Source organism: Cetorhinus maximus, chromosome 4 (assembly GCF_964194155.1).
Source record: "Cetorhinus maximus chromosome 4, sCetMax3.hap1.1, whole genome shotgun sequence".
Taxonomy (NCBI): domain Eukaryota; kingdom Metazoa; phylum Chordata; class Chondrichthyes; order Lamniformes; family Cetorhinidae; genus Cetorhinus; species Cetorhinus maximus.
Genome location: NC_135882.1, coordinates 95,587,502 through 95,602,918, shown reverse-complemented (window position 1 = coordinate 95,602,918; position 15,417 = coordinate 95,587,502). Strand labels below are relative to the sequence as shown.

General features: G+C 43.3%; 1 protein-coding gene across 6 annotated transcripts in view; it reads right to left on the bottom strand.

Annotated features, from left to right (window-relative positions):
• Window positions 1–1,119: 1,119 nt before the first annotated feature.
• The window catches only part of alkal1 (ALK and LTK ligand 1), a 119,903-nt gene continuing 105,605 nt past the window's right edge, over window positions 1,120–15,417 (bottom strand). For all 6 annotated transcript variants that reach the window (XM_078539714.1, XM_078539711.1, XM_078539713.1 and 3 more), the window contains one exon: window positions 1,120–2,260. The gene's annotated coding sequence lies outside the window, so the exon portion shown is untranslated. The remainder of the gene's footprint in view (window positions 2,261–15,417) is intronic.

Sequence of the window (15,417 nt, the reverse complement as noted above, 5' to 3'; positions counted from 1 at the left end):
AGGCCTGGGTCAGGCTGACAGATCCTGACCCTTCTTTCGGCTGAAGTACCTTGCTCCAGTTTCGTCCTCCTTTATAATAATCCATATCGCAAATTTCACGGACACACCTTCTGTTGCCATCCTGCTGAATTGCCCAGTGTTTAGCATCTTGCAATCTTTTATTTTACTGCATAGCCTGCCTCTGTGTGTTTGAGCTTAGGTTTGGCTGTTATTTTACAGTTCTTAAGTTGGTGGGTTTTTGTGATTTTCATATTCTATAATTTTCCCAGTTGGAGGGGGATTCTGAACCGACAGTATCTTACACTTTGTTAATAGGGACATAAAGTATAAGAGCAAGGAGGTTATGTTGAACTTGTATAAGACACTAGCTTGGCCTCAGCTGGGGTATTGCATTCAGTTCTAGGCATTGCACTTTAGGAAGGATGTGAAGGCAGTGAGGGAGTGCAGAAAAGATTCACGAGAATGGTTCTAGAGATGAGGAACTTCAGTTATGAATATAGATTGGTGAAGTTGGGACTGTTTTCCTCGGAGAAGAGAAGGCTGAGAGGAGATTTGATAGAGGTATTCAAAATTATAAGTGGTCAGGACAGAGTTGATAGGGAGAAACTGTTTCCACTCGTGAAAGGTTCGAGAAAGAGAGGGCACAGATTTAAAATAGTTAACAAAAAATGGAAAAGCAACACAAGAAAAAGCTTTTTCTCGCAGTGAGTAGTTCAGGTCTAGAATGCACTGCCTGAGGGTATGGTGGAGGCCGGTTCAATCGAGGCATTTAAAAGGGAGTTAGACTGTTATCTGAAAAGGAAGAATGTGCAGGGTTATGGGGAGAAGGCAGGGGGATAGCACTAAATAAATTGCTCATTGGGGAGCCAGTGCAGACATAATGGGCTCAATGGCCTCCTTATGTGCTTTAGCATTTCTATGATTCTGCAACTGTGATTTGGCTGTGTTAGGTGCAGTGATCCTGGGCGAACTTCTCCCAGGATTCGAAGTTGATATCAAAACCCCTAAGTGAAACACTCAGAATGTCCCTGCAGCTCTTCCTTTGGCCACCATGAGAGCACAGCCCAGACTCAAGCTCTCCATAGAAGATTTGCCATAAATACAAAATATCAGAAAGCATTATTCATTATTACTATAATTTATTCCATAAACTGTTCTGTAGTATTCCAGTCTTTTGCATTACCTACATCATTTGCAACATTTTACATAAGTGCCAGTACCTATGGTAATTCAAAATAGCTACAAGATACTATTTCAAAGCATGGTATATTTTGAGCTTAAATTCCCAATGTGCAGTACATTGTAACAGAACATCTGAACTAAATTATTAAACCAATATTTTGGAATAATGAGTAAGGAATAATGTTCATTTTACAGCTTCTAAGGAAGGTGAATTGCATTGCATTCAAGATCAGTGCAAATAATGAAAACAAGTCTAAGCAAAATTGTACAGGTACAATACAATGACATGTATCATTGTAGAATAATCACCACATCATATTGGCCCATTTCAAATTGTGAAAAATCTTCAAATTTAAAATACAATAATCAAACACTGACTACCTGTAGTGCGGAATGCTCTCAATCAGCAGCATGAAGACATGTCACTGAAAAGGGACAAACCCTTGACACCAGCTGAGGGAAGTGTAAACAGAACAAGTCTTCATCCAGTGAACATTTGCTGTGCTAACTGCTGTGCCTTCATTTCAGTTGACGTCCATAAGCTTTGGGAATCACATAGGTCTCTTTATTACACAAGAAATAACAGAACATCGATTTATACCTTCAAAAGTACCATTCGTAACTTGCTCCCTGTTGATTAGAACACTGCTATTTATTTGGCACCACTGTTAAATTACAGAACTGCTGATACTGGAACTTCACTGCTTTGGTCCACTGCTAGCATTTTCTTAGAAGTCAGGACAATAAAATGAGAATCTATAAAGGCTACTGCTTCATACAACAGAGATTTTCTGTATTGTTTACAATAGTTCATCAGTGCAGATCATTATATACAAAGTATTTCAATAAATAATTGGTTTATTTGAATTCTATGTGATAATATTATAAATCAAAGATATGTTTAATTAACGCAAAAAGTGGAATGTTTTCACACACATATGAAAATAAAAAGCATTCAGTAATTAAAACAAACAATGCTGTAAACCAAAACAATATCAGCTATAATTCAGATCCATCTTGGGGAAATTCTCAAGGCACTTCCTAGGCAAATCGCGTTTCCATCTTCAATGACTTGGGTCTGCAAGAAAATGAAAATCAACACTTAGAAACGAAAATGCAACAGGTTCTGAGCTGCAGAAATAATTTATTAACCATTTATATATTTTTAACCTGTAAGCTGTGCATGCATTTATTGCAACTCTTTTTCTAGCATGTAACATCAAAATGTTACAGTTTAACCAAGATCTGTGAACACAGTGCCGGTGGGATTTCTGCACCAGTGGTCTAGGCTACATTTAAAATTTCAGAGTTGGAAACCCATTGGGGATGAAATTGGACCTTGCAGTACACACTATATTTTGCTAATATTTTCTTCTTTATTTCAGGCCTGCTGCAATTCCAGATTTATTATTTCATCTATTTGTACACCGCTCCTCCCTATTTTATTGCTTTTACTCTTAGGTCGCCTCTCCTGTGTATTTTCAGCACCCCCACTACTTGCCAGTTCTTTAATTCTTTTCATGTTGTTCCATCACCTCCCCTTGGACCTTTTATATTATCCAATAGCTTTATGGAAATTTATAGGTCATTCAACCCATAAAACTTCTGTGACTGGAGTACTGACAATTCTCTTCTTCCTCCTTTCCTTATGGTTTTCCAACCTAACTATTCTGCAATGGAGCTAAAGTGGGTAAATGGATATGAGATACTGATCAACCATGATTGGATTAAATCGATGAGTTTATTGACCTAATTCTTATGTCTTTATGAGAATAGGGGAGACTATGAGGGATTTAATGGAAGTTTTCAAAATTATGAAGGATGGGACAGAGTAGAAAGATGTTGACGAGGGGAAACTGGATTGGCACTGGGTGCCAGTGCAGAGTGGGCCGCAGGCCTAGGATGCACGCCCAAAGGAGAAGACATCAGGGTCGCTGGAAACTGGGCTTCAGGTTCTCATCGACATAATACCAATGAACTGCAGTTGGCACTCAGGGTCACCAGTCATGACCATCGCAATGTCTGCTAGCTCTGATGCTGAGTCAGTCCATAGATAAGCCCTATGGAACCAGGGGCAAACAGGAAATTTGCCTGTAACAAAGATCTGTTTGAAATTGTCCTTAATTTTTAAATCATTGACAAGCAGTTTGTAATCCTGCAAATGTTCCTCTAGAATGGAAATTGAGTTCTGCGTTCTTATTCAGCTATACTTTTGTTTGCTCAATAATCAGAACATTGTTGATGGGAAAACTGTTCATTTCAGGGCCAGTAAACATTTCACAGCAGACTTATAGCTACTAATATAACAGTGCATTTTTTGGCAGCAACATTTTTAGGGTAACCTTTGCTTCTATTACAGTAATTACAGTAATATGTTACATTTTTTTATAAACTGGAAAGTAATGGTTACATCATTGTACTTCTGTGAGAACTCAGTAAAATAAAATTTAACTATATAAAATCCTGGCCAAAAATTTCCTTAGAGCTGTTGTTGCAGCTACCACTGTGCCTGAGACAGAGGTGGAGTGGAAACCTTGTTTTCCAGCGTGCATTTTCTACTTTCCGACAAATAACTGAACACACCCAAAGCAAATGCTCCATTAAAAATGTGTGAAATAATGGTCAGACATTCTCTGTTAAATATTCCATGAATAATTTTTGAAAATATTTGGTTAATACCTTCATAGCATTGCAGAGTTCACAGCACAAGAACAAGATCATTCAGCCCAGCTGATTTATGCTACACACAAGACTGCTCCCACCTTACTTCATCTAAGCCCTTCATTAACCTAACTGACAGCGATGTTATGTGAATGTGTTAAATGCCCATCTACTAAAATGGCCCAACAATAATGTGTAGCCTCCAATTAAAATAACAAGGAGATGATGGGGGCAGAATTTGACAGCCCCCAAAAACAAGCGTAGGGATTGTGACCTAGGGAATTACCCACGGCCGTTGTTTCTAATGCAGACGGCAGGCCAAATTCATGCTGCCCACTAATTTGCATGATCATTACATGCACTCAGTGCCAAACATGTTGTTGCGTGGCTGCACACCTTAGTAAGAGGACCATATTCGTGCAAGGTTAGTATCACTTAAATCTATCCCGCATTAATTAAAGCCAGCCTACACCTCTTAAAGGGCCAGTGCATTCTGGATGGAGCAGGTGCTGGAAATGTTTATGCCAGAGAGGTTGAGCAGAAACATGAGTGAATTGTGGTGAAATAGCGGAGAGAGTGTGTTCCAACATTCTCTTCTGCAGCACTGGATGCCTTGGTGGAGGGGGTGCTCTGTATCCACAGGTGGTCAGTAGGCCTTCCAGACAAACTTTGCCCTAGATAACCATGGCGGCCAATGTTGGGAATCTAGCCTAAATGACCCAGAAGCAGAGTCGCAAAATATTTTCAATTATTTCACAAGAGTGGCTAGTGAATGCATCTTCAAATGCCATATCCTTCTAACTGCACCACCAACCTCACACACTGTTTAACACACCACACTCCTATTGTACAGGGCATATGGCCTACATACCTAGCATCACACTGGTACTGAAATTCATATAGCACATTACTCATCTGTGTGAGAGGCAGAACATCTTTTTGGCTCGACAGCAGCATCCTGTTAGTGGCGAATACCACTCATGTTGCTACTGCATAATAGCAGCATGAAGGAGCTAGCTTCACTTGTTGCTCAGATTTTTCAGATACTTTGCCCCTCCAGGGCAATCTGAGGTAGACTGGGCACTTTTCAGGGCCGAAAGTGATGGCCTTTGGCCCATTCATAAGTTTGTGCAATATACAACATGAAATGCTCTGATCAGGGTAGCCATTATCCCGTAGGATGCCGTTGATGTGCCCTACTTCAGCATCAAGCTTGCATTGTGAACAAATGGCTCAGGACCTATTCACAAGATTTTTGGTAAGGCGAATCTTATAGTGTGTGGAACTGTAAGAATCCCAATGCGTATACTGACCAGTGAAGGTAGGCTTGCAGTAGACCATGGTAGGGAATCCCCTGGCAGATTTCTCAACTAGTACATAAAGGAAGGGATGTTAATTTGACTGCACCATTTCAAAGGTGAATTTGAGCACAGGATAGAGCCAATTAAAACATGTAAGGAAATTATTATGTGCAGCTGATGATTTAAATATAGAAAATGTATCATTCACATGTCAGAAATATATGAGGGGTAGGAGGTTAGGAGTCATTCCATCAATGACACGTTTCTCATGGAACTCAACAAAGATGTTTGCAAGAGCTGTGCCTAGAGGGGATTCCATGGCAACACCATCTGTTTGGGCATACATGGTGTCAATAAAGCTGAACTCAACTGCACAAGTTGCTGAGTTCACACGCTCAATGAATACTGATTCACACAATGGTGGTTCAAATATCTATGGCTTCCTTAAGTGGAGCATTGGTGAATAGGTCAGCAATGTCAAATGAGCACATGGACATAGCATTGCTATCGATATGCAAGTCCTGTGTGGTCTTCGCAAATATGAAAGAGTCCTTCACCGTGTATGTGGAAAACTTGTTGAAAACTGGTTGCAAGAATTCACCCAACCATTTAGCCAATTCATGCTATGTAGGACTGGACATAGATAAGATAGGGTGTAAAGGGACATCATTTTTGTTTGTCTTGGGCGGCCCATATATACGCAGACACAGCAAGCCGTGAGGACAAACCCTATCATATGTATCACACGGCAGTTCATTGCTCGCACACAAGTCCAGCAAGCATTCTTTCACCTAATTTTTGAGCAAGGCTGTCCAGTCATGTTGAGTGGCAGATCCAATGGATACAAATTTGGACCCGTCATCAAGAATGGCATGAATTTTGTTGATTAAGTCACGCTTGTTAAGGATGATTATTCCCATCCCTTTGTCAGGTTTAGTGATGTTTATGTCCAGGCTGATCTTAAGGCCTCGCAATGCTGTAAGACACTTGCGTTGAGACCTAACCTCCTACCCCTTGCATATTTCTGATATGTGGATGATACACTTGCTATGATTAAATCTGTAGCTGTAGGTAATAATTTCCTTACATGTCTTAATAAGCTCCATCCTATGCTCAAATTCACCTTTGACATGAAGCATTCAAATGAACTCCCCTTTCTTGACATACGAGTTGAGATATCTGCCAGGGGGTTCTCTACAACAAGCCTTTTTTAAAATTCATTCAAGGGATGTGAGCTTCACTGGCTGGGCCAGCATTTATTGCCCATCACTAGTTGCTCTTGAGGATGTGGTGGTGAGCTTCCTCCTTGAACCGCTGCAGTCCATGTGGTGTAGGTACACCCACAGTGCTGTTAGGAAGAGAGTTCCAGGATTTTGACCCAGCATCAGTAAAGGAACGGTGATATATTTCCAAGTCAGGATGGTGAGTGACTTGGAGGGGATCTTCCAAGTGGTAGTGTTCCCATCTATCTGCTGGCCTTCTCCTTCTAGATGGTAATGGTCATGGGTTTGGAAGATGCTGTTGAAGGAGCCTTGATGAATTCCTGCAGTGCATCTTGTAGATGGTACACACTGCTACTACTGTGCATCCGTGGTGGAGGGAGTGAATATTTGTGGATGTGGTGCCAATCAAGCGGGCTGCTTTGTCCTGTACGGTGTCAAGCTCCTTGAGTGTTGTGGGATCTGCACTCAACCTGGCAATTGGGGAGTATTCCATCACACTCCTGGCTTGTGCCTTGTAGATGGTGGACAGGCTTCGGGGAGTCAGGAGGTGGGTTACTTGTTGCACGATTCCTAGCCTCTGCCCTCCTCTTGTAATCACAGTATTTATGTGGTATGTCCAGTTCAGTTTCTGGTCAATGGTACCCTCCAGGATGTTGATAGTGGGGGATTCAATGATGGCAATGCCATTGAACGTCAAGGGGGGGGTGGCTGGATTCTCTCTTGTTGGAAATGGTCATTGCCTGGCACTTGTGTGACACGAACATTACATGCCACTTGTCAGCCCAAGCTTGGATATTGTCTGGGTCTTGCTGCATTTGGTCATGGGCTGCTTCAGTATCTGAGGAGTCGTGAATGGTGCTGAACATTGTGCAATCATCAGCGAACATCCCCACTGATGTTATGATGGAAGGAAGGTCATCAATGAAGCAGCTGAAGATGGTTGGGCCTAGGACACTACCCTGAGGAACTCCTGCAGTGATGTCCTGGAGCTGAGATGAATCACCTCCAACATCCACAACCATCTTCCTTTGTGCTAGGTATGACTCCAACCAGTGGAGTGTTTTCCCCTTGATTCCCATTGACTCCAGTTTTGCTAGGGCTCTTTGATGCCACATTCAGTCAAATGCTGCCTTGATGCTAAGGGCAGTCAATCTCACCTCACCTCGGGAGTTCAGCTTTCTTGTCCATGTTTGAACCAAGGCTGTAATGAGGTCGGGAGCTGAGTGGCCCTGGCGGAACCTAAACTGAGCATCAGTGAGCAGGTTATTGCTGAGCAAGTGCTGCTTAATAGCACTGTTGATGACCCTTTCCATTACTTTACTGATGATCGAGAGTAGATTGATGGGGCGGTAATTAGCCAGGTTGGATTTGTCCTGCTTTTTGTGTACAGGACATACCTGGGCAATTTTCCACATAGCCGGGTAGATGCCAGTGTTGTAGCTGTATTCGAAAAGGTTGGCGAGGGGCGCGACAAGTTCTGGGGCACAAGTCTTCAGCACTATTGCCGGAATATTGTCAGAGCCCATACCTTTGCAGCATCCAGTGCCTTCAGCCGTTTCTTGATATCATGTGGAGTGAATCTGAGATGCTGGGGACCTCCGGAGGAGGCTGATATGGATGATCCACTCGGCACTTCTGGCTGAAGACTGTAGCAAATGCTTCTGCCTACCTTCAAGCTTACCAACTGGTCAATATACACGCTGGGATTCTTACACTCCCACACGCTATAAGATTGGCCTTATCAGAAACCCCATAAATAGGGCCCGAGCCTTTTCCTCACCATTACCTCATGTAAGTTTGATGCTGAGCTAGGATGCATCAAAGTCACCCTGCAGGATAATGGCTAACCTGATCAGATCATTTTGCGCTGGTTATTGTGCAAATTCATGAACATAGAAACATAGAAAATTGGAGCAGGAGTAGGTCACTCAGCCCTTCGAACCTGCTCCACCATTCAATATGATCATGGCTGATTCTCTATCTCAATGCCATACTCCAGCTCTCTCCCTATACCCCTTGACACCTTTCAAGTCTAGAAATCTATCTATTTCCTTCTTGAATATATTCAGTGACTTGGCCTCCAAAGCCTTCTGTGGTAGAGAATTCTATAGGCTCACCACCCTCTGAGTGAAGAAGTTTCTCCTTATCTCGGTCCTAAATGGCCTACCCCATGTCCTGAAACTGTGACCCCTTGTTCTAGATGCCCCCAGCCAGAGGAAACATCATCCCTGCATCCAGTCTATCCAGCCCTGTCAGAGTTTTTTTATGTTTCAATGAGATCCTCTTTCATTCTTCTAAACTCCAGTGAAAACAGTCCTACTCGGCCCAGTCTCACTCATAAGACAATTCCGCCATCCCATGCCTAAGGCCATCACTTTTGGCCCTGAAAAGTGCCCAGTCTACCTCAGATTACCCTGGAAGGGCAAGGTATCTCAAAAATTTGAGTAACAGGTGAAGCTAGCTGTTTCACGCTGCTACAATGCAGAAGCAACACGAATAGTATTCACCACTAACAGGATGCTGCCATTAAGCCAAAAACACGTTCTGCCTGTCACACAAATAAGTAATGTGGTATGTGAATTTCAGTGCCAGTGTGATTCTTGGGCTGGGATTTTCTGGCCCCGTCATGGGCGGGACCCATCGCGGGTGAGGCAGCACCCAGAAGTCCATTGACTTGGGGCAGGACCGGAAGATCGCGGTGGCAGGTGGGTGCGGAAAATCCTGCTGTAGGTATGTAGGCCATACATCCTAAAGACAAGTGGATCGTATCAAATAGCATGCCCCAGCCATTGTTCACAATGGGCAGGGTACAGACCATACCCAACCAGCTTGTGTTTGCAAAACTCAAAACAGTGTCTAGCATTAGATGTGATTCCACGATTGGGCAACATTTTCTAAATAATCCTCAATGTACTAAGAATTATATTGACAACCAATTTAAGATTGTCAGTCGGGCTCACAGTGTGACGCATTTGCGTGTACTGGAAGCTACATATATTAATACACAGGGCCCTGTTCTTTGCAGACAGAAAGAACATGTAGACACATTGCATCTGTTTCAGCGAAACCAAATAAGTGACAGCTATTCACTGGTTCATTCCTCAGGACAATGCCTTGACCAATCAGAGTCAAGCTGCCTTGTTTAAATTTCAAACAATGCTTGACATTTAACTGTCAGTCACCATTAACTGGTGCATTTTCCATGGCAATGCCTCTACCAATCAAAGTCCACTTGCCAAACAATCTCTTCTCATACAGCATAAATTGTTGTTTCCTTGACATTTAGTGTGAATTCTTGACAATTCTTGTGAATTGTCCTGGTAAGTGCAAGATGAAAAGCTACAACAAAAAAATTCTCTTTTTTAAGCAATACTAAAGTTCTGTACTACCAAATCACCATCTTGTACATTGTACAAACTGCTGCCACTGTGCATCAGTGGTGGAGGAAGTAAAAGATGGATGGGGTGTGAATCAAATGGGCTGCCATGTTCTGGATGGTGTCAAGCTTCTTGAATGTTCTGAATGGATCTGTACTCATCCAGACAAGTGGAGAGTATTCCATCGCACTCCTGACTTGTGCCTTATAGGTGGTGGACAGGCTTTGGGGAGTCAGGAGATAAGTTACTGACCACAGAATTCCTAGCCTCTGACTTGCTCTTGTAGCCACTGCATTTATAAGGCTAGTCCGGTTCAATTTCTGGTTAATGGTAACCCCCAGGATGTTGGTAATGGGGATTCAGAGATGATAGTGCCATTGAATGTCCAGGGGAGGTAGCTGAACTCTCTTGTTGGAGATTATCATTGTCTGGCACTAGTATGGTGCGAATGTTACTTGCCACTTATCAGCCCAATCCTACATGCAGTCCTAGTCTTGCTGCATATAGACATGGACTGCTTTAGTATCTGAGAAGTCATGTATAGTGCTGGACATTGTGCAATCATCAGCAAACATCCCCACTCCTGACCTTGTGATTGACGGAAGCTCATTGATGAAGCAGCTGAAGATGGTTGGGCCGGGGACACTGCTCTGAAGAACTCCTGCAGTGATGTACTGGGATTGAGATAATTGACCTCCAACAATCACAACCATCCTCCTTTGTGCTAAGTATGACTTCAACCTGTTGAGAATTTTCCCCCTGCTTCCCATTGACTCCGGTTTTGCTAGAGCTCCTTGATTCCACACTCGCTCAAAACCTGCCTTGATGTCAAGCACATGATCATAGCCACATCACCCAAATACTTACACCACACTCACTAACACAGGGGGACAGCCATGGCCACATGGTTTAATCCATCCAAAATGATGGTATATTCACCTAATCCTTCTCAGATGCTATGTCCCCTTCATCCACAATCTCTTCTGATTTACAAGGTGCAAATGGTCCAAACATCATTCCCATTGCTTCCCCCTTCTTCCTCACCACAACCTGACCCCTGTGTCTTTATCTTTTCAGATACCCAAGAACTGCCACTTGGTCAGGCTGTGGTAGAAGACCAAGAGGTGGAAGAACAGAAGAACATTGATGAAGAAAAAACTCTGGCAACTGCCCTGACATTTGCAGCAAACAGCGCAGATACTGACATTGCATATACTTTGGAGGATAATGTAGAGGGGGGATCTGCACAGAACGAGACACTGGATGTAAATGGACTGCAGCCAGGGCAGGGGGAAAGGAGAGATCAGGCTTTCGAGCGTGAGATTCCACACAGGCTTTGTTGCTAAAGACTTAGGTGAGTGATGGGGTGGCCAACCAAAGAAGGCTGATTGGTATGCAAAATTAAATGTTTGGTGTGTTGACAGGTCTACCAGAAAGTCTGCTGTCAATATCAAGAAGCACAGAGGATTCTGGCACCAAATTTACTCAGAGCTTTGGCAGAGCTTGGAGTCCATCTTTTCCAACTTGGAGAGGATGATCCATTAGCACACTCAACCATGATACAGAGTTTGATGTTCGATGTCTCAGCTTCCATTGCAGCATAAAACCACCTAAAGTTTTGATGCTGCAGTGGAATCTCAGACTTCTGTCATACAAGCTCAGCTTGTTATTATAGCAGGTCCAACTGCTCACCTGAAAGATGAGCTTGCTGCCACACAAACCCAGACAGCTGTCATCACAAGTGGGGATACCAGCACTTGAAAGAGGCTTGAAGGGCCCTCCAACAGATTACTAAGATGGCTGAGGTGCCACCCCAGGGAATGGCAGTGACTCCATGGAGCACAAACCTACTGTCCTCTCTCAGGATAACAACATTCATCTTTCCATCACTGCTACTCCACCAATGCCCATGTTGCTGTTTCTCAGCCAGTCCAGACTGTTCCTGCCCATGCCAGATGGTGCAGGGAGGCCGGGTTAGGCCTCCTAAGGTCAGTGCTGCTCAAGGTCATCCTCCAGGCCGTCTGCAGTCTTCCCCACTGAAAGTCAGCAGCCATCCACCATCCACACCGCAGCCACTGGAGTCATACTATGTAGGAGCACCAAGGGAGGCAAAGGTACATGGAGGGCAGGCAGTAAGGGAATGCACAAGTGTGATTATTTTGCATTTGTATGTAGTATTGTGTGGTTTGATTTACAAATTTGCTTTGGAATACTTTTGCGTTGACTTTTATTTCACATTGTGGTCAAGTGGACACTGTGATGGCATTGACAGGTGGAAGAGAGGCTGTGGAACTGCTGGTGAATGAGCAATTGGAGTTGCATTTACTGATATCACAGTTGAATGAGTCAATCACAGACAGCTGGGTCACAGGTTGCTTCCTCTGTTTCTCTTTCGCCTGCTCTGTCTCCTCCTCCTTCTCCTCCTGCTGCTCAGCTGGCTGCTGTATAACTGGTGTCAACAGATGTGCCTTTATGATGGCCAGGCTGAGGAGGTTACATTAAACCATCATGAATCACAACTTTCACTCTCCCTAATACAGCAGGGCTTCTCCATAGTGGTGCAGGAAATGAAGTGTTGTTTAAGCTCTCAATAGTCTGTTCTCTCTTACTTATTTGGCAGCAAAATTTTCATGTACACATGCTTTCCATGTGCGGGTGGTACACTGGTGTAATGGACTGATATTGTAAAGGACAGCCCTTGTTGTCCCGCAGCCACCCTCTGGTTTGTCATGGTGACACAAATGCATATGGTACAGCAGACAGAAGCAGAATGAAGGGACCATGATAGCAGGCATTAACCTACACAATATGCACAGAAGCTGGACCTTGATGGAGTGAAATACCTTTTAGTTGCGGTACATCTTAAAGTTGACATACAGCACTTGCAAAACGGTATGCATTCAGTCAATGATACCCTGGGAGGTGTTGCAAATGTCATCTGCACCAGCCTGGAAGGAACCAGATGCACGAAACTTCATGGCCATGGTCACCTTCACAGCCACTGGCATCATTGTCCTTGCCCGGTTCAACGGCTGCACAGGCAGCTGCAACAGGTGGCGTATTTTAGTTAGAATATACTTAGTGCAGTAGAGATGTCTAACACACTGTTCATCACTGAGGTACAGGATAGAGAATTGCTCTCGAAACACTCTGGGCAAATTTGGCCTCTTGTTGACAGTCATCCCCCTTTACCTTTTCCCTCTTCCAGCAGCTTGTCCTGCTCTGTGTCACTTCTGCTCTTTCACCCTGTCATGCATTGGTCAAAAGAGAATGAATGCTACTGCACCCATATCTGGGAACAAGTGGCTTGTGTACTAAACTTACTTCAGGTGCGTGGAGGCACCTGAAACGCATCTTAAGCATGCGTTATTTGTTTAATCGCATATCCGGTGGTTATATGGCACACATTTGGTGCTACTGCACCTCACTGGTTAGGTTTCTCATGTGTGCCATCAGCGAAGCTTGAAGTGATATCCCATGTTTCTTAACAGCTGCCTCTAAATCCACTTGCAGTCCAAAGATGTTGGGGGGCTTGGACTGCCTCAGAATGAAAGCATCATGGCAGCTCCCTGAGAACCGTGCATGCACCTGCAGAAAGAACTTTTCTGAGGTTCACACCAGCTGTACATTGATGAAACTGAAACCCTTACAGTTCAAAGATTCTCCTGATTGTTCAGGGAGTGTTGGATTGCCATGTGTTTCACTGTACATGATGTCTTGCACTTGTGGAAAGCCAGCCAGAGACACAAACCTGAGAACCTACTCATTCTAACTGGCATCATCACAGACAAAGCTCACGTAATTTCTGGTTCTGGAAAACAACCCTTTATGTATTGCAGGCAGCCTATTGAGAGATCTGGGTATGTCTCCAGTAGAGCCCTGGAAGGATCCAGAGGCTAAAATGTTGAAGATGTCACTTTGACACATAAAAACAAAAATTGCTGGAAAAACTCAGTAAGTCTGGCAGCATCTGTGGAGAGAGAAACAGAGTTAATGTTTCGAGTCTGTGCTGGACGCAAAACATTAACTCTGGTTCTCTCTCCACAGATGCTGCCGGGCCTGCTGAGTTTTTCCAACACTTTTTGTTTTTATTTCAGATTTCCAGCATTCGCAATATTTGGCTTTCATGACTTTGATGCATGCTGGCCATGTATTGCCTGGTCCAGCAGGGAGCTGGTCTTCTTCTAGGAGGCTGCAGGTAACCCCCAGCACTTGATATGACAACTGCAGCTTCAGGAAGCACTGATGTACCAACAAGTCAAGAGAACGTAGCCTCTGACTATGCACCCTATATCGGGGTTAGCGCCTCCTGTGAGCTGCAGCTTTCTGCTGCTCCCCGCTCTGCTGTCCAGCTACAGGCCTCTTAAGAGCAGCTGCTGCTGTTGCTATTGCATCTGGTGTTCATCATATTGCTCCTCATCCAGGGTCCAAACTAGAGCAGCCAATGCACCACCCATTCAGCAAACCACAAAAAACCCCAGCAAAAGTGCTAAACAAACCTTTTCTCACTAATAGTTAAGAAAGCAGTCATAAATACTGAGTATTTAGTGCAGTATTTCCATACATTCGAATCAGTACCTCAATCGCCATTGCATTCTCACCTTGCATTCAATAATGAGTTTCATGAAACCTACATGCCACATTAATTTAAGTCTGTGTTGCCCATTGGTTAATGGGCAATCCTACCCTCCCTCAGGGGTTGTAAACAGCCAGGCAGGATTAATTAATGACCTCTCAGTGAAGGTGCCCCTAGGTAGCAGTGATTATAATATGATTGAATTTCACATTCAGTTTGAGGGAGAGAGAAGTGGATCTAAGACTAGTGGTTTAAATGTAAATAAGGTCAATTTTGAGGGCATGAAGACAGAGCTGGCTAAACTGGATGAACTGCGGAATTAGGTTAAGGGATAGGTAGAGATACAGTGCCAGACATTTAAAGAGATATTTCAAAATACTCAGAAAAGATACATTCCAGTGAGAAAGAAACAATCTAAGGGAGGGACACACCATCCATGGCTAAATAAAGAAGTTAAAGATGCGAGGTGAGAAAAAAACTTTTTCACAATGTGAGTAGTTAGGGTTTGGAATGCACTGCCTGGAAATGTGGTGGAGGCAGGTTCAATAGAAGCATTCAAGAGGGCATTGGATGCTTATTTAAGTAGAAACAATGTGCAGGGTTACAGGGAAAAGGCAGTAGATTGGCAATAAGTTAAAATGCTCAGAGAGCTGGTGCAGACACGAAGGGCCGAATGGCCTCCTTCTACACCATAACAATTCTGTGAATGTGTGAGATAGTATTAAATTGAAAGAAAAAGCATACAATTCTGGAAAGAAGAGTGGCAGGTCAGAAGATTGGGAAGAATATGAAGATCAGCAAAGAATGACTAAAAGATTAATATGGAGGGAGAAATTAAAGTACAATAGAAAGCTAGCTAAAAATATAAAAACAGATAGTAAGAATTTCTACAGGTACTTAAAAAGGAAAAGAGTAAGTAAAGTGAGTGTTGGTCCTCTAGAAAGTGAGAAAGGGAATTAATAATGGAAAATAAGGAAATGGCAGATGAGTTGAACAGAGATTTTGTGTCTGTCTTCACTGTAGAGGGTACAAATAACATCTCAGAAATAATTGGGAATCAGGAGGTGAAAGCGAGGGGGGAACTTAAAACAATTACA